This window comes from Schistocerca serialis, chromosome 4 (genome assembly GCF_023864345.2).
Source record: "Schistocerca serialis cubense isolate TAMUIC-IGC-003099 chromosome 4, iqSchSeri2.2, whole genome shotgun sequence".
NCBI lineage: Eukaryota > Metazoa > Arthropoda > Insecta > Orthoptera > Acrididae > Schistocerca > Schistocerca serialis.
Window position 1 is genome coordinate 462943127 of NC_064641.1, and position 16255 is coordinate 462959381.

Sequence of the window (16255 nt, forward strand, 5' to 3'; positions counted from 1 at the left end):
TTCGTAAAGAAATTGTGTGATTCGCAAGCCATGTAAAGCCGACGAAGGTCGCTGGAGAACGCAAATCACGTCAACCAACTCGTTCCAAGTGCGCCATCTCTCGTGACATCGTATATCCCGTCCGCGCTCACGTGAGCGTTAGCTGCCTCGTCCTGTTGTAGCGTCGCAACTTGTTCCGAGCGTACGTTTGTTTTAGGATAGCTTGCTGCGTGTAACTTCGGGGGCTGACATCTAGCGGCCTATGCGGGAGACACACGTGCATCTGTCACTGCCTGCCGTGGGAAAGCTATTCAGTGTCTCTTACTGAACGCGTACATTCACCACTTATAAGAACTTATATATTATTCAATCATTTTCAAAATCGATACACTACCTTTTGTTATGCAGGAGAAGATTGTATAAAAAATCTCAATATTGTAACTATCATAGTTTCGGAGATAAAGAAAAATACGTAAAAAACCAAAAACCGACACTTAGGGAATTCAGTTAGGAACTATAATAGTTCATCTTTTGGTATCATTTGAAAACATAAACAGAACCCTGAGTGTGCAGAATTAACTGAGATTTTCATATTAAAACTTCAATTATTTTTCATTTTCGTAATATAAAAATCAGACAAAATTATTATTTGTGTCTAATATTATGTGAGCCTGCGAGTAAATGTGTGTGTGTACGTGGGACATATGTTGCATTATATTCCGTCTTAAGTAACCTGCAAGAGTCGCACAAGCCTGTCGTGGGAAAATGATCCTTGGGGATTTACCCACTTCTCTGATGACGTATGTCTAGACGTGATTGCTATCGTAACAGAGCAACCAGAAAGTCTGCTGGAGTAAAATCTGTATCTAAAGAATATTTCCAGAATTGTTGTCTTTTCATTTTCGTTTATTAAACATTACTTAAATATTTTCATGTCAGATTGACGTAAATGCGTCTGTGTATAAGAACTGGTGCAGACCAGTTTTGGTGAGAGTATGATCACGAACGAGTATTCTGACTGGCAGTCAGTATAGTCAGCCAATCAGAATTGACACGGTTCCCGCCCGTTACCTGATAGATATACTGGGAGGGAGGCTGGAAGAGAGAAGTCGCTCGCTAGCTTTGAACGCGGACGGTCATGTTACTAGTGCCAGTAAAAATGTGCAAGATGAAGAATTACATAGTGTTTGAGTTATTGGTGAGCTAAGTCGATAGCAGTTGTTGAGGACTGCTTAGCGAGGTTTTGACTAAATCTGTTGGACAGATAGTCGTGTGTGAAAATTTGGCCTTCATAGTATCTGCGTGGCATGTTTCAGTGTTCAACCCCTGAACATTTTTGGCGAGCAGTTTCTCTTTTAGAAATCCACAAGAAGGACCGAGTGTAATAACTCATATCAGTGGTGAAATTGACTGTGAAACGGTATTTAATTTGGGTAGGGTTTGGACAGATTTCTGTCTGCTGTGCGTGTGAAATGTGTGTATTAATCATGAACTGTAAGTTAATAACCAATAGTTTAAATGTGGACTGAGTAGTACTCTTTCTTTGGTTATTAAGGACAAAATAAACATTATTGTGTGGAAATTTCGGACATTATTTTCCAGAAGCCAATCCATTTCTCTACAGAACTTTCTTTCATAACTAGAGTTCTGCGACCTCAGTAATTATAGGTATTAGGTGGTGTTTTTTATCACCGCTGCTTTTAAATCATCTTCTACGTATCTACGTTGGCGAGTGAAGGGACATCGAGCAGACGCCGTTCTGAGGTGGTGGACTTTAAATTTGAACAGTACGACGAACGACGAAGCCGGCCGCTGGGACCGAGCGGCTCTAGGCGCATCAGTCTGGAACCGCTACGGTCGCAGGTTCGAATCCTGCCTCGGGCATGGTTGTGTGTGATGTCCTTAGGTTAGTTAGATTTAAGTACTTCTAAGTTAAAGGGGACTGATGACCTCAGATATTAAGTCCCATAGCGCTAAGAACCATTTGAACCATTTTTGAACGAACGACAAGTAGCAATCAAACCCCGCTCCGCCGCTCTGTGTGAGGACGTCGGCTTAAGTACACTACTGGTCATTAAAATTGCTACACCACGAAGATGACGTGCTAAAGACGCGAAATTTAACCGACAGGAAGAAGATGCTGTGTGATGCAAATGATTAGCTTTTCAGAGCATTCACAAAAGGTTGGCGCCGGTGGCGACACCTACAACGTGCTGACATGAGGAAAGTTTCCAACCCATTTCTCATACACAAACAGCAGTGGACCGGCGTTGCCTGGTGAAACGTTGTTGTTCCTCGTGTGAGGAGGAGAAATGCGTACCATCACGTTTCCGACATTGATAAAGGTCGGATTGTAACCTATCGAGATTGCGGTTTATCGTATCGCGACATTGCTGCTCACCTTGGTCGAGATCCGATGACTGTCAGCAGAGTATGGAATCGATGGGTTCAGGAACGCCGTGCTGGATCCCAACCGCCTCGTATTACTAGCAGTCGAGATGACAGGCATCTTATCCGCATGGCTGTAACGGATCGTGCAGCCACGTCTCGATCCCTGGGTCAACAGATGAGGACGTTTGCAAGACAACCATCTGCACGAACAGTTCGACGACGTTTGCAGCAGCATGGACTACCAGCTCGGAGACCATTGCTGCGGTTACCCTTGACGCTGCATCACAGAGAGGAGCGCTTGCGACGGTGTACTCAACGACGAACCTGGATGCACGAATGGCAAAACGTGATTTTTTTTTCAGTTGAATCCAGGTTCTGTTTACAGCATCATGATGGTCGCATCCGTGTTTGGCGACATCGCGGTGAACGCACATTGGAAGCGTCTATTCGTCATCGCCATACTGGCGTATAACACGACATGATGGTATGGGGTGCCATTGGTTACACGTCTCGGTCACCTCTTGGTCACATTGACGTCATTTTGAACAGTGGACGTTACATTTCAGATGTGTTACGACCCGTGGCTGTACCCTTTATGGATTCCTGCGAAACCGTACATTTCAGCAGGATAATGCACAACCGCATGTTGCAGTTTCTGTACGGGCCTTTCTGGGTACAGAAAATGTTCGACTGCTGCTCTGGCCAGCACGTTCTCCAGATCTCTCACCAATTGAAAACATCTGGTCACTGGTGGCCGAGCAACTGGCTCGTCACAATACGCCAGTCACTACTCTTGATGAACTGTGGTATCGTGTTGAAGCTGCATGGGCAGCTGTACTTGTACACGCCATCCGAGCTCTGTTTGACTCAATGCCCAGGCGTATCAAGGCCGTTGTTACGGCCAGAGGTGGTTGTTCTGGGTACTGATTTCTCAGGATCTATGCACCCAAATTGCGTGAAAATGTAATCACATGTCAGTTCTAGTATAACATATTTGTCCAGTGAATACCCGTTTATCATCTGCATTTCTTGTTGGTGTAGCAATTTCAATGGCCAGTAGTGTAATACGTTCGTACCATGACCAACGCCTGTAATGGAGGCAGATGGAAGAAAATATAGAATAAAACATAGAATGGTGTGTGTGTGTGTGTGTGTGTGTGTGTGTGTGTGTGTGTGTGTTGGTTATATGCGACGGATCAGAGGTTGAGGATGCGCTGTGTGCTGTGTGAACCGGCCCCGCTGCGGACAGCAGGGAGCAGGAGGCAAAGCGACCACAGAGCTGGGGTTGGCTCACAGGGGGATAAATCGGACAGGTGCGGATAGAGGGACGTGGGGATTGGGCAGATCGGTGGGGATGCCACGGGACAGGGGTGGATCCCGCGAGAGGCGGATCCGGCCGACCGCGGCCGCTGCACGCTGGTTTGCCCCGGCAGCCACGTGTCTCCATCCGCGCCAGTCCCACTAGTATGGTTTCCCGAATTACTAACTGACACGGAAAAACCTGTACTGTCTCGCGGCTGGAGTGTTCAGATTCACCGTAAGTCACGCTATATTGCGTTAGTAGCTATTTACACGTCCGTTCTAGCACGTAACTAGAGCTCGCGGAGTTGCGTTGGTTGCCTAAACATGATTCCGTCTACGTCTACATCTGGCAGTAAATCTTATGGAGCTCCTCTCAAGCGCTTCAAGGGTCAGCTAAAACACGTCACGAGGATGTCTGGCGTAAAAACAAAAACGTTGGAAGAATGTTCTGTCGACTGCTTACTGTGGAGGAATGCTGCATCCACCGCTGTCAACGTGGTGAAACGAGAACGCAGCGCACACGTACTGGTCAAGCGGCAAGCTAGAAAACTCCGTGAGTTGCGACCCCACCTTCCTCCGACAATCCATTGGTGTTTATGTGGAGGCATGTTTAATACCAGGATTCGTCCTTTCAGCCACCTTACACACATCCATAAGTTGAGTCGATATGCCCATTCTGTGCAGAAAGAATTTGTACATATTCGGAATAGAATTTCAGCCGCCGCCGACGACGATATCATACTCACCAAGCCACCTAACGTTGTGCAGCGGAAGGTACCTCTGGTACCACTAACTGATCCCTCCTATCCTGCTCCACTCTCGAACGGCACGTCGGAAGAATGATTGTTGGTAAGGCTCTGTGTTATTGTTGTAGTCTTCAGTCCGAAGACTTTTTTGATACAGCTCTCCGTGCTGCTCTATAATGTGCAAATCTCGTCATCTCCGAATAACTACTGCAGCTTACAGCGTTCTCAATCTGCTTACTGTATTCATCTCTTGGTCTCCGACTACAATTTTTACCCACCGCTCTTCCCTCCGATACTACATTGGTGAATTTTCTGGTTTTGGTCATTTCGTGACATGTATGTGGGAGAAAGTAATATGTTCTCCAACTATTACCGGAAAGTCGAGCTTTCAATAGCAAATCTTTCCGTCGTGGACAACGCCTCTCTTGTAACGTCTGCCACTGGAGTTAGTTGAACATCACTGTAACACTCTAGCGCGAACTAAACGATCCAGTGAGGAAACACGCCGCTTTCCGTTGGATCTTCTTTCTCTTATCAGTCCTACCTGGTCAGGGTCCCAAATTGGCGAAAAATACTCCAGAATCGGTTGAACAAGTGCCTTACAAGCCGCTTCCTTTGTGGATGAGTTAAATTTCTTTACGATTCTCAAGTCTGGTATCTGCTTTTCCTACTAACTGTTTCATGTGCCCATTCCACTTACAGTCGTTCTGTATAGTTACTCCTAGATATTTTAAGGTAGATACTGTATCCAGCAGTTTATCAGTAGTGTATATCTACAGTAGCGGATTACTTTTCTTATGTATGCGCAGTGTGTCACATTTATTTACATTCATTGTCACCTGGCTGTCCCTGCAACATTCATCAGTCCTCTGTAGGTCATTCTGCAAATCCATACTGTCTTCTGGCGTTGCTACTTACTGACAGGCAGCCGCATCATCTGTGGACCACCTTAAAGAGCGTCCGACCCTTTCTGCTACATCATTTATATAGACCGTAAACAGTTACTGTCCTATGACACTAGCTTGTGGTACTCCGCAAATTACCTTTACAGCTGTCGATTTTGTTCCATTAAGAGCAACGTGTTGAGTTTTATCTGCAAAAAATGTCTTAGTATTGCATGGAACCAAAGGCAAGTCAGTACCAGTACGTCAACGCGCATACGGTGTAAGGTGAATGCTGCCAATAGGACCGTTCAGTGTCACCTGTATCTCAGTCGATAAAGACGTCTGCAAGTGTGCACATCGCAGCTCCCGTGGCGCGCTCACAAAGTGATTTCGAGAAATTAAAGTACAACCCGACAACTTCATGCAAACAACGCGTCATAATTTCATCTGAACAATATCAACTGAAGCCGCGTCTTTTTCACATCTGAAATAAGGACATGCGTGATACAGCATTAAACGAAATACGCTAAAAGTTAAATGTGTTTTAGCCGCAGACAGTAGTGAAGGAAATTAAAAGGAAAAAAGAAACGCATCGCTGACACTACTTCCCAGAAAGCCACGCCTTCGGGACCTCGAAGAGAAATGCTGCTGCTACTGCCGATTAAAAGGTACAATCTATTAAAGTAAGTCCTGTCAGGGCGACAGTTATAATTTGCAATGTACACTCCTGGAAATGGAAAAAAGAACACATTGACACCGGTGTGTCAGACCCACCATACTTGCTCCGGACACTGTGAGAGGGCTGTACAAGCAATGATCACACGCACGGCACAGCGGACACACCAGGAACCGCGGTGTTGGCCGTCGAATGGCGCTACCTGCGCAGCATTTGTGCACCGCCGCCGTCAGTGTCAGCCAGTTTGCCGTGGCATACGGAGCTCCATCGCAGTCTTTAACACTGGTAGCATGCCGCGACAGCATGGACGTGAACCGTATGTGCAGTTGACGGACTTTGAGCGAGGGCGTATAGTGGGCATGCGGGAGGCCGGGTGGACGTACCGCCGAATTGCTCAACACGTGGGGCGTGAGGTCTCCACAGTACATCGATGTTGTCGCCAGTGGTCGGCGGAAGGTGCACGTGCCCGTCGACCTGGGACCGGACCGCAGCGACGCACGGATGCACGCCAAGACCGTAGGATCCTACGCAGTGCCGTAGGGGACCGCACCGCCACTTCCCAGCAAATTAGGGACACTGTTGCTCCTGGGGTATCGGCGAGGACCATTCGCAACCGTCTCCATGAAGCTGGGCTACGGTCCCGCACACCGTTAGGCCGTCTTCCGCTCACGCCCCAACATCGTGCAGCCCGCCTCCAGTGGTGTCGCGACAGGCGTGAATGGAGGGACGAATGGAGACGTGTCGTCTTCAGCGATGAGAGTCGCTTCTGCCTTGGTGCCAATGATGGTCGTATGCGTGTTTGGCGCCGTGCAGGTGAGCGCCACAATCGGGACTGCATACGACCGAGGCACACAGGGCCAACACCCGGCATCATGGTGTGGGGAGCGATCTCCTACACTGGCCGTACACCACTGGTGATCGTCGAGGGGACACTGAATAGTCCACGGTACATCCAAACCGTCATCGAACCCATCGTTCTACCATTCCTAGACCGGCAAGGGAACTTGCTGTTCCAACAGGACAATGCACGTCCGCATGTATCCCGTGCCACCCAACGTGCTCTAGAAGGTGTAAGTCAACTACCCTGGCCAGCAAGATCTCCGGATCTGTCCCCCATTGAGCATGTTTGGGACTGGATGAAGCGTCGTCTCACGCGGTCTGCACGTCCAGCACGAACGCTGGTCCAACTGAGGCGCCAGGTGGAAATGGCATGGCAAGCCGTTCCACAGGACTACATCCAGCATCTCTACGATCGTCTCCATGGGAGAATAGCAGCCTGCATTGCTGCGAAAGGTGGATATACACTGTACTAGTGCCGACATTGTGCATGCTCTGTTGCCTGTGTCTATGTGCCTGTGGTTCTGTCAGTGTGATCATGTGATGTATCTGACCCCAGGAATGTGTCAATAAAGTTTCCCCTTCCTGGGACAATGAATTCACGGTGTTCTTATTTCAATTTCCAGGAGTGTATTCAAAAGCAGAATAAAGGATATAATATTTGCTTGTCTTGTCTGACGACTTACAGAAAATAGGCATATAACTCCAGTTATAAGTCACAGTAAAATAGAGGTGGTTCCACAAAGAACGACGTGATTTCGAAACTCCATATTCATTGACAAAAACATACTACAAACTTGAGATAAATTTCAAAATACTCTCTAAATCTTGAGTTTTTAGCTGTGCTATTACAAATGCTCTGTGTTTCCGTCACCTATAGCACGAACAACATCTAGGCAATATCTAAATTAGTCATAAACTTCACACTTAATATCTGCTGTTATGGAAGTTATGTCGGCTGTTATTCTGCTTTTCACTTCGTCTACGACAAAAGATAAAGGAGAGATGAACAGTTTCCTCCAAACATTCTCACAAGAAAAAATCGCGTGGGGTCATGCCTGGCGATTTTGGAGACCAAGAATGCAAGGAATTGTCCCTGGGTCCCGTGCGCCCTATCCAGCTTTGACCTAACTTCAGATGTTGCAGTATTTGCTTTTTCCACAACTTCGGGACCACTCCTGTGACTTCACTTACCAAAAGGACGGAGCTCCACCACACTGGCACAACAACATCTGTCAGTTTATCAATGGCACAGTGCGTCACCGGTGGACAGGGCGCACGGGACCCCGAGACAGTGCCCGCCATTCTTGGTCTCCAAGATTGGAAGACATGACACCATGCGATTTTTTTCTTGTGGGCATGTGCGAAGGAGTGCGTGTTCGTCTACTTCTTACTTCGTGACATAGAAAAAACGAAGAACAGAATAACAGCCAGCATAACTTCTGTGAAAGCAAATGCAGTGTTCAAAACTATGACGAATTTACCTGTCGTCTACTACAGTGCTGTTCGTGCTGCTGTTGGTCACACAGAGCATTTGCAATAGCATAGATAAACTTCAGATGTTGCGAGTATTTTGGGAGCCATCCCTTATCTGTAGTTTGTTTTTATCAGTAAATAAGTTTTGAAATCGGATCACTCTTTTTCAAACACCCTCCATACTGGAATGAGATTTCCACGCTGCAGCGGAGTGTTCGCTGATATGAAACTCCCTTACAGATTAAAACTGTGTGCCGGAACGAGACTCGAACTCGGGACGTTTGCCTTTCGCGGGCAAGTGCTCTACCATCTGAGCTACCCAAGCTACCCAGCGTTCGCAGAAGAGCTTCTGTGAAGTTTGGAAGGTAGGAGACGAGATACTGGCAGAAGTAAAGCTGTGAGGACGGGGCGTGAATCGTGCTTGGGTAGCTCAGATGGTAGAGCACTTGCCGCGAAAGGCAAAGGTCCCGAGTTCGAGTCTCGGTCCGGCACACAGTTTTAATGTGCCAGGAAGTTTCACCCTCTATACTGTTTGAAATAAATCACGAAGTTGCAGGTTCTAAAATTTGCCAAAAGGAAATGAGTGTCTCATTAAATTGCCTTGTCAGAAAGATAAACACGTACATATTACAATACTTTGATTGCTTATTATTATGCTCATATAATTCAAAATAATTTTATGGTTGATGGTTTTAGGTTCCGCTCTAAATGACAAGATAATATTTTTCAAACAAATTATAAGAAATATAGTTCATTTATCGTAAGATGATACACGTACCTCAACATGTCGGTCTTCCAACTTACAACAGCAGAATAGCAAATGCAAAATGGCCACGTAATATAATATAATACAATATAATGTTTCTCGTAATGCAGCGAGTGAAAGAGAAAAACGGTTCAAATGGCTCTGAGCGCTATGGGACTTCACATCTGAGGTCATCAGTCCCCTAGATTTAGAATTACTTAAGCCTAACTAACATAACGACATCACACACAGCCATGCTCGGGGCAGGATTCGATCCTGCGACCGTAGCGGTCGCGCGGTTCCAGACTGTAGGGCCTAGAACCGCTCGGCCACTCTGGCCGGCCGCTGTCATACATCATGTGTGTGGGAATATGTGTTGTTACCATCCACATATGTTTTTGCAATTATTCATTATGTGTGGATATGTCTGATGTCATTCTGGACAGGTAATTTTTGTTGCAGCGTCTGCCTATATTAATTCTGTTGGTGTTTCTTTATTTATGAAGCTTTTTATACGTTGATATATTTTAGGTGTACTTGGTAATGACTTAAATGTAAGAACTGTTGAGTACTGCGAAATAAATATTTATTATCAAAGTAACAGCGAAAACGGAAGTGGTCTGTCTACACGTTTGACTGAGGATGTGAGAAAACTGAGTAACGAAAATAATGTAATACTGAGATGTAAAATGCCTTCAAATGCAGCCGTGACATCAGGATCCTGCATACTAAACGGTGATACAAAGTATTGTGAGCTGTTAATGACAGTTACTGTTGAAATAGGAGTTCGGAACGGCAGGAAGCTCTAGTGAAACACATACAGAGGCTCGACATTTGGAATAGGTACTCGCAGTTGACCGTCAACAAAAAGAAATGTAACGATTTGCACACGAACTAACGATTTGCGCACGAACAGGCGGAAAGACTAACTATTGTTAGTGGGCCTTCTTACGTGACTGGCAATCATTCATTGGAAACAGACGCAATGTAAAATATCCAGTGCGCGTAGTGTCACTGCTAACAAGCTGTTCACAACAGTTCGTGTTGACACGTCAGGACTCACAAATCATCTTACTTGTACTGTGGTAGCTGCACGAACTGCCACTACTGCCGTTACAATACGAAGGTGATGATGGGCGTCTGTGCTGCGCGGACCTCAAGAACCTTGACTATGGCTGTGAGAATGTTCAAGTGATCACTGGTATCAGCGTCGTCGCACGACAGACGCAACACGTCCAACTTGCGTGGCAGTTTTCCGGAAGATCCATCCTGCCACTCTGAAGGCCACAATGTGACCCCTTTCAAACTTGTTCAGGTGGCTGTAGGAAGCACGATTACGGTCTCCATGGCAAGACTGCCTGTTTGCTTCAGATGTCTGCACCACACTGAGCTTTGTGGCTGCGTCCATTCCCTATTAAAGTATGGTCTCAGATGTTGCTCTGGTAGTTATGCCACTACTCTGTCTGTTGGCGCATGACGTTTAAACCTTTATCAGTAAATCTACTATCCTCCAGGTGGCATATTCCATCATAGGATCAAAATTGACGTCTTTCCAGATGTACTAACTTTTTCTCGGCAGTATGTTTTTCCCCCATCTCTCTTTCCTCCATTACCTGGCCGTTGTAGTCTGTGGGCGACGTCAGTATTCTTAATTTTGGATCAGCATCGCCCATGTCTTTGCGGCCTTATTCAGATTGTTGGCATCATTTCACTATGGCTGGACGCGACGGTGGATTTGGTCCATACACCACCAGAATTTCAAGGTGAATCTTCATATAGTTCAGACGTTTTGTCCAGAAACACCGTTTGCATCCTTATGTCCCGCATACTTAAACATTTTGTAACATGTTTCCAGCTGCTGCTTCATTTCAGCCCTCTGTGAGGCACCTGCAACAAATGTCGGAGCAGACAATCCCTGCAGGAAACCCAACACATGCACTCCATTAATGCTATCTCAAGTCTCTATGTAGCTTACTAATTTGTGTGCCGTTCGCTCGCGTTTAGTTTCGCGTAATTCCCGCGGGTTTGGAATCCCTCTGGCCGCAAGAGCGCTACTGTCTCCGGTAGAGGGCAGGTCGGAGGAGAGGTAGTTAATGGCTGCGGCGACATGGAGAAGTGGAGTGTGTGACGTGGGCGGCAAGGAGCGCAAGCGAGGTGGCGTCTGCCTTGGCTCGTTGGCAAGAGTGGTGCCTTTGCTCACTGCGGATTTGGTGAGGCCGAGCGTTGGTCGCAGCCGTGAACATTGCTCTTTGAAGGCTACTTCGGCAGGACGCGTAGTATTCGGCGTGTCCTCTGCTACTGAAGCTGCAAGCAGTTTGTGTCCATCGTGGCGCCGGGTTGGAGTCCGGTCTGAACTTCGCAATACTGGACGCGGTGGCGTGTGCTGGATGATGCCCGTATGTTTCCGACTGCGAGTAACCTTCGTTACATCCTTCTCTCGGCTCTCTAAGCAAGCGTGTGTGAATGGGCGCTGGATTTTACGAGAAATCACGGTGAGCATCCAATTAGTGCGCACGTCACTTGGTGTCGCGTTGTGGCTATTTGGACTCCTTATCCAAAACGGCCTTGCTGTGCTGGTACTGCGAACGGCTGAAAGCAAGTGGAAACTACGGCCATAATTTTTCCCGAGGGCATGCAGCTTTACTGTATGATTAAATGATGATGGTGTCTTCTTGGGTAAAATATTCCGGAGGTAAAATAGTCCCCCATTCGGATCTCCGGGCGGGGACTACCCAAGAGGATATCGTTATCAGGAGAAAGAAAACTGGCGTTCTACTTATCGGAGTATGGAATGTCAGATCCCTTAATCGGGCAGGTAGGTTAGAAAATTTAAAAAGGGAAATGGATAGGTTAAAGTTAAATATAGTGAGAATTAGTGAAGTTCGGTGGCAGGAGGAACAAGACTTCTGGTCAGGTGACTACAGGGTTATAAACACAAAATCAAATAGGGGTAATGCAGGAGTAGGTTTAATAATGAATAGGAAAATAGGAATGCGGGTAAGCTACTACAAACAGCATAGTGAACGCATTATTGTGGCCAAGATAGATACGAAGCCCACACCTACTACAGTAGTACAAGTTTATATGCCAACTAGCTCTGCAGATGACGAAGAAATTGAAGAAATGTATGATGAAATAAAAGAAATTATTCAGATAGTGAAGGGAGACGAAAATTTAATAGTCATGGGTGACTGTAATTCGAGTGTAGGAAAAGGGAGAGAAGGAAACATAGTAGGTGAATATGGATTGGGGCTAGGAAATGAAAGAGGAAGCCGCCTGGTAGAATTTTGCACAGAGCACAACTTAATCATAACTAACACTTGGTTTAAGAATCATGAAAGAAGGTTGTATACATGGAAGAACCCTGCAGATACTAAAAGGTATGAGATTATATAATAGTAAGACAGAGATTTAGGAACCAGGTTTTAAATTGTAAGACATTTCCAGGGGCAGATGTGGACTCTGACCACAATCTATTGGTTATGACATGTAGATTAAAACTGAAGAAACTACAAAAAGGAGGGAATTTAAGGAGATCGGACCTGGATAAACTGACTAAACCAGAGGTTGTACAGAGTTTCAGGGAGAGCATAAAGGAACAATTGACAGGAACGGGGGAAAGAAATACAGTAGAAGAAGAATGGGTAGCTTTGAGGGATGAAGTATTGAAGGCAGCAGAGGATCAAGTAGGTAAAAAGACGAGGGCTAGTAGAAATCCTTGGGTAACAGAAGAAATATTGAATTTAATTGATGAAAGGAGAAAATATAAAAATGCAGTAAATGATGCAGGCAAAAAGGAATACAAACGTCTCAAAAATGAGATTGACAGGAAGTGCAAAATGGCTAAGCAGGCATGGCTAGAGGGCAAATGTAAGGATGTAGAGGCTTACCTCACTAGGGGTAAGATAGATACTGCCTACAGGAAAATTAAAGAGACCTTTGGAGAAAAGAGAACCACTTGTATGAACATCAAGAGCTCAGATGGAAACCAAGTTCTAAGCAAAGAAGTGAAAGCGGAAAGGTGGAAGGAGTATATAGAGGGTCTATACAAGGGTGATGTACTTGAGGACAATTTTATGGAAATGGAAGAGGATGTAGTTGAAGATGAAATGGGAGATATGATACTGCGTGAAGAGTTTGACAGAGCACTGAAAGACCTGAGTCGAAACAAGGCCCCCGGAGTAGACAACATTCCATTGGAACTACTGACGGCCTTGGGAGAGCCAGTCCTGACAAAACTCTACCATCTGGTGACCAAGACGTATGAAACAGGCGAAATACCCTCAGACTTCAAGAAGAATATAATAATTCGAATCCCAAAGAAAGCAGGTGTTGACAGATGTGAAAATTACCGAGCAATCAGTTTAATAAGCCACAGCTGCAAAATACTAACACGAATTCTTTACAGACGAATGGAAAAACTAGTAGAAGCCGACCTCGGGGATGATCAGTTTGGATTCCGTAGAAATGTTTGGACACGTGAGGCAATACTGACCTTACGACTTATCTTAGAAGAAAGATTAAGGAAAGGCAAACCTACGTTTCTAGCATTTGTAGACTTAGAGAAAGCTTTTGACAATGTTAACTGGAATACTCTCTTTCAAATTCTAAAGGTGGCAGGGGTAAAATACAGGGAGCGAAAGGCTATTTACAATTTGTACAGAAACTAGATGGCAGTTATAAGAGTCGAGGGACATGAAAGGGAATCAGTGGTTGGGAAGGGAGTAAGACAGGGTTGTAGCCTATCCCCGATGTTATTCAATCTGTATATTGAGCAAGCAGTAAAGGAAACAAAAGAAAAATTCGTAGGTATTAAAATCCATGGAGAAGAAATAAAAACTTTGAGGTTCGACGATGACATTGTAATTCTATCAGAGACAACAAAGGACTTGGAAGAGCAGTTGAACGGAATGGATGGTGTCTTGAAGGGAGGAGATAAGATGAACATCAACAAAAGCAAAACGAGGATAATGGAATGTAGTCGAATGAATTCGGGTGACGTTAAGGGTATTAGATTAGGAAATGAGACACTTAAAGTAGTAAAGGAATTTCGCTATTTGGGGAGCAAAATAACTGATGATGGTCGAAGTAGAGAGGATATAAAATGTAGACTGGCAATGGCAAGGAAAGCGTTTCTGAAGAAGAGAAATTTGCTAACATCGAGTATAGATTTAAGTGTCAGGAAGTCGTTTCTGAAAGTATTTGTATGGAGTGTAGCCATGTATGGAAGTGAAACATGGACGTAAATAGTTTGGACAAGAAGAGAATAGAAGCTTTCGAAATGTGGTGCTACAGAAGAATGCTGAAGATTAGATGGGTAGACCACATAACTAATGAGGAAGTATTGAATAGGATTGGGAAGAAGAGAAGTTTGTGGCACAACTTGACCAGATGAAGGGATCGGTTGGTAGGACATGTTCTGAGGCATCAAGGGATCACCAATTTAGTATTGGAGGGCAGCGTGGAGGGTAAAAATCGTAGAGGGAGACAAAGAGATGAATACACTAAGCAGATTCAGAAGGATGTAGGTTGCAGTAGGTACTGGGAGATGAAGAATATTGCACAGGATAGAATAGCATGGAGAGCTGCATCAAACCAGTCTCAGGACTGAAGACCACAACAACAACAACATCCTGCTTGCCAGTTGTTAGGTATATGAATGTGTTACTTACGAAGATATTGCCTGGTACTACTCGAGTTCAGTTGTCAGTGTGTGTGCGCGTGTGGCTGTCACTATTCCACACTGATTTTAGAATCTAAGGGAATATAATGCAGATTTAATTCTTCTGATTTATGAATTATACTTCATACTCAGAGAAAATTGTTGAATCCAGCTACCTTATTTCTGAGTCATGTCTACAGTTACCTGTTGCCTAGCTCGAACTGTTTACTAAATTGTTTGCATCTACAAAAAAAGAATTAAAGAAGAATTGTTGAATTTGTAGTATGTTTAATTTCTACTAAATCATTAACGAGTTGTGTCCTATTACAGGATAGGTGATAATATCTCTTGTTAACCGTCATCTAGTTACAGATCACTGCGTCCCATCACTGAAAGTTGTAATAAAGGTTTCTAGTACTGTGGTAGCGACAAGTGGCGTCCTATGTTGGTAGAGGAGGAGCAATTGCTGCTACTAGCGTTGCCTCTGCCACCGTCTCTATCATCATAAATTTGATCCACATTTTCCAGTCATTCTGGGTACTTCGAAGGCAAGGCGTTTTGATAATTACTTGCAGTAGCTGATGATTGAGATTTGTGACATAATCGTTTCATCATATGTTTTGCTGTTTGTAATGTAAATGTATTTTTTTTTACTTCATTTAATATTCTTTACTGAAAGGAACGGATTTTATACTGTTGCAGTTTTGAGGTTATTGCCATCACTTGCGTTATTGAAATTTAGTCTTTTTCCGTTAATGTTATTTTTGGATTTTTGCTTTTAAAAATAAATTCATTAGTGTTTTTAGAAACGTTAATAAATTGATTATGGCTCAGGACCTTTCCACCGGGGATCGAACAGCACAGTAACCCTGGGTACGGTGTGGGGCGGCGGTGGGGTGCGAGGACTACTGTGGCCTGTTGTGGGGTTGTGGACCACTGAGGGTTATCGCGAGACGAAGCGTCACCGTCGTTTCTACATCCACAGTTTAATACACAATACACAATGGCAGGCAGGTCGATCGGTCATAGATGCTACTCGTCTAAAGCCAGGTCAGGATTCTAGTAAATAGTGAACCTTAAATGCTCCGGTTCAAGCTCTTAATTGAAAAATTAATCTAAAATGATATTTTCATGGGTTAACTGTCACAAACTTTACCCTGGTGAGCCCTGCGCAACAGGTTCAGCCTATGTGTATATAGATCATAAACGGACTCAACAGAAAGTTTAAACATAAAAAGTAATATTTGGTTAGTTATCCTCTTTCTACAACACAAGTGCACACGCGGATTAATACTGTTCTTTATTTACACGAACTGGATACATTTACTTTACTTGAATAGAGTCCATGTTTTGTGGTACAAACTCATCAGTAATATTCCTCTTGCAGACTGATTTAGTGTCAATATCGGCAATCTTGCTATTACAAACTTCAGTTTCTCACTGCTAGTGAAGTACAATTCTGGTTGAGATAACTAGTCCCGTTATAGTCATTAATCTGGTCGCTATGTACTGCCGTAGCCTGTTACGATCTAAACCCACTCTGCGAGTAGACTGACA

General features: G+C 44.7%; 1 protein-coding gene across 1 annotated transcript in view; it reads left to right on the top strand.

Moving 5' to 3' along the window:
• Positions 1-16255, top strand: part of LOC126475101 (uncharacterized) — a 597071-nt gene that overhangs the window by 408682 nt on the left and 172134 nt on the right. The gene's annotated exons all lie outside the window — the stretch shown is intronic.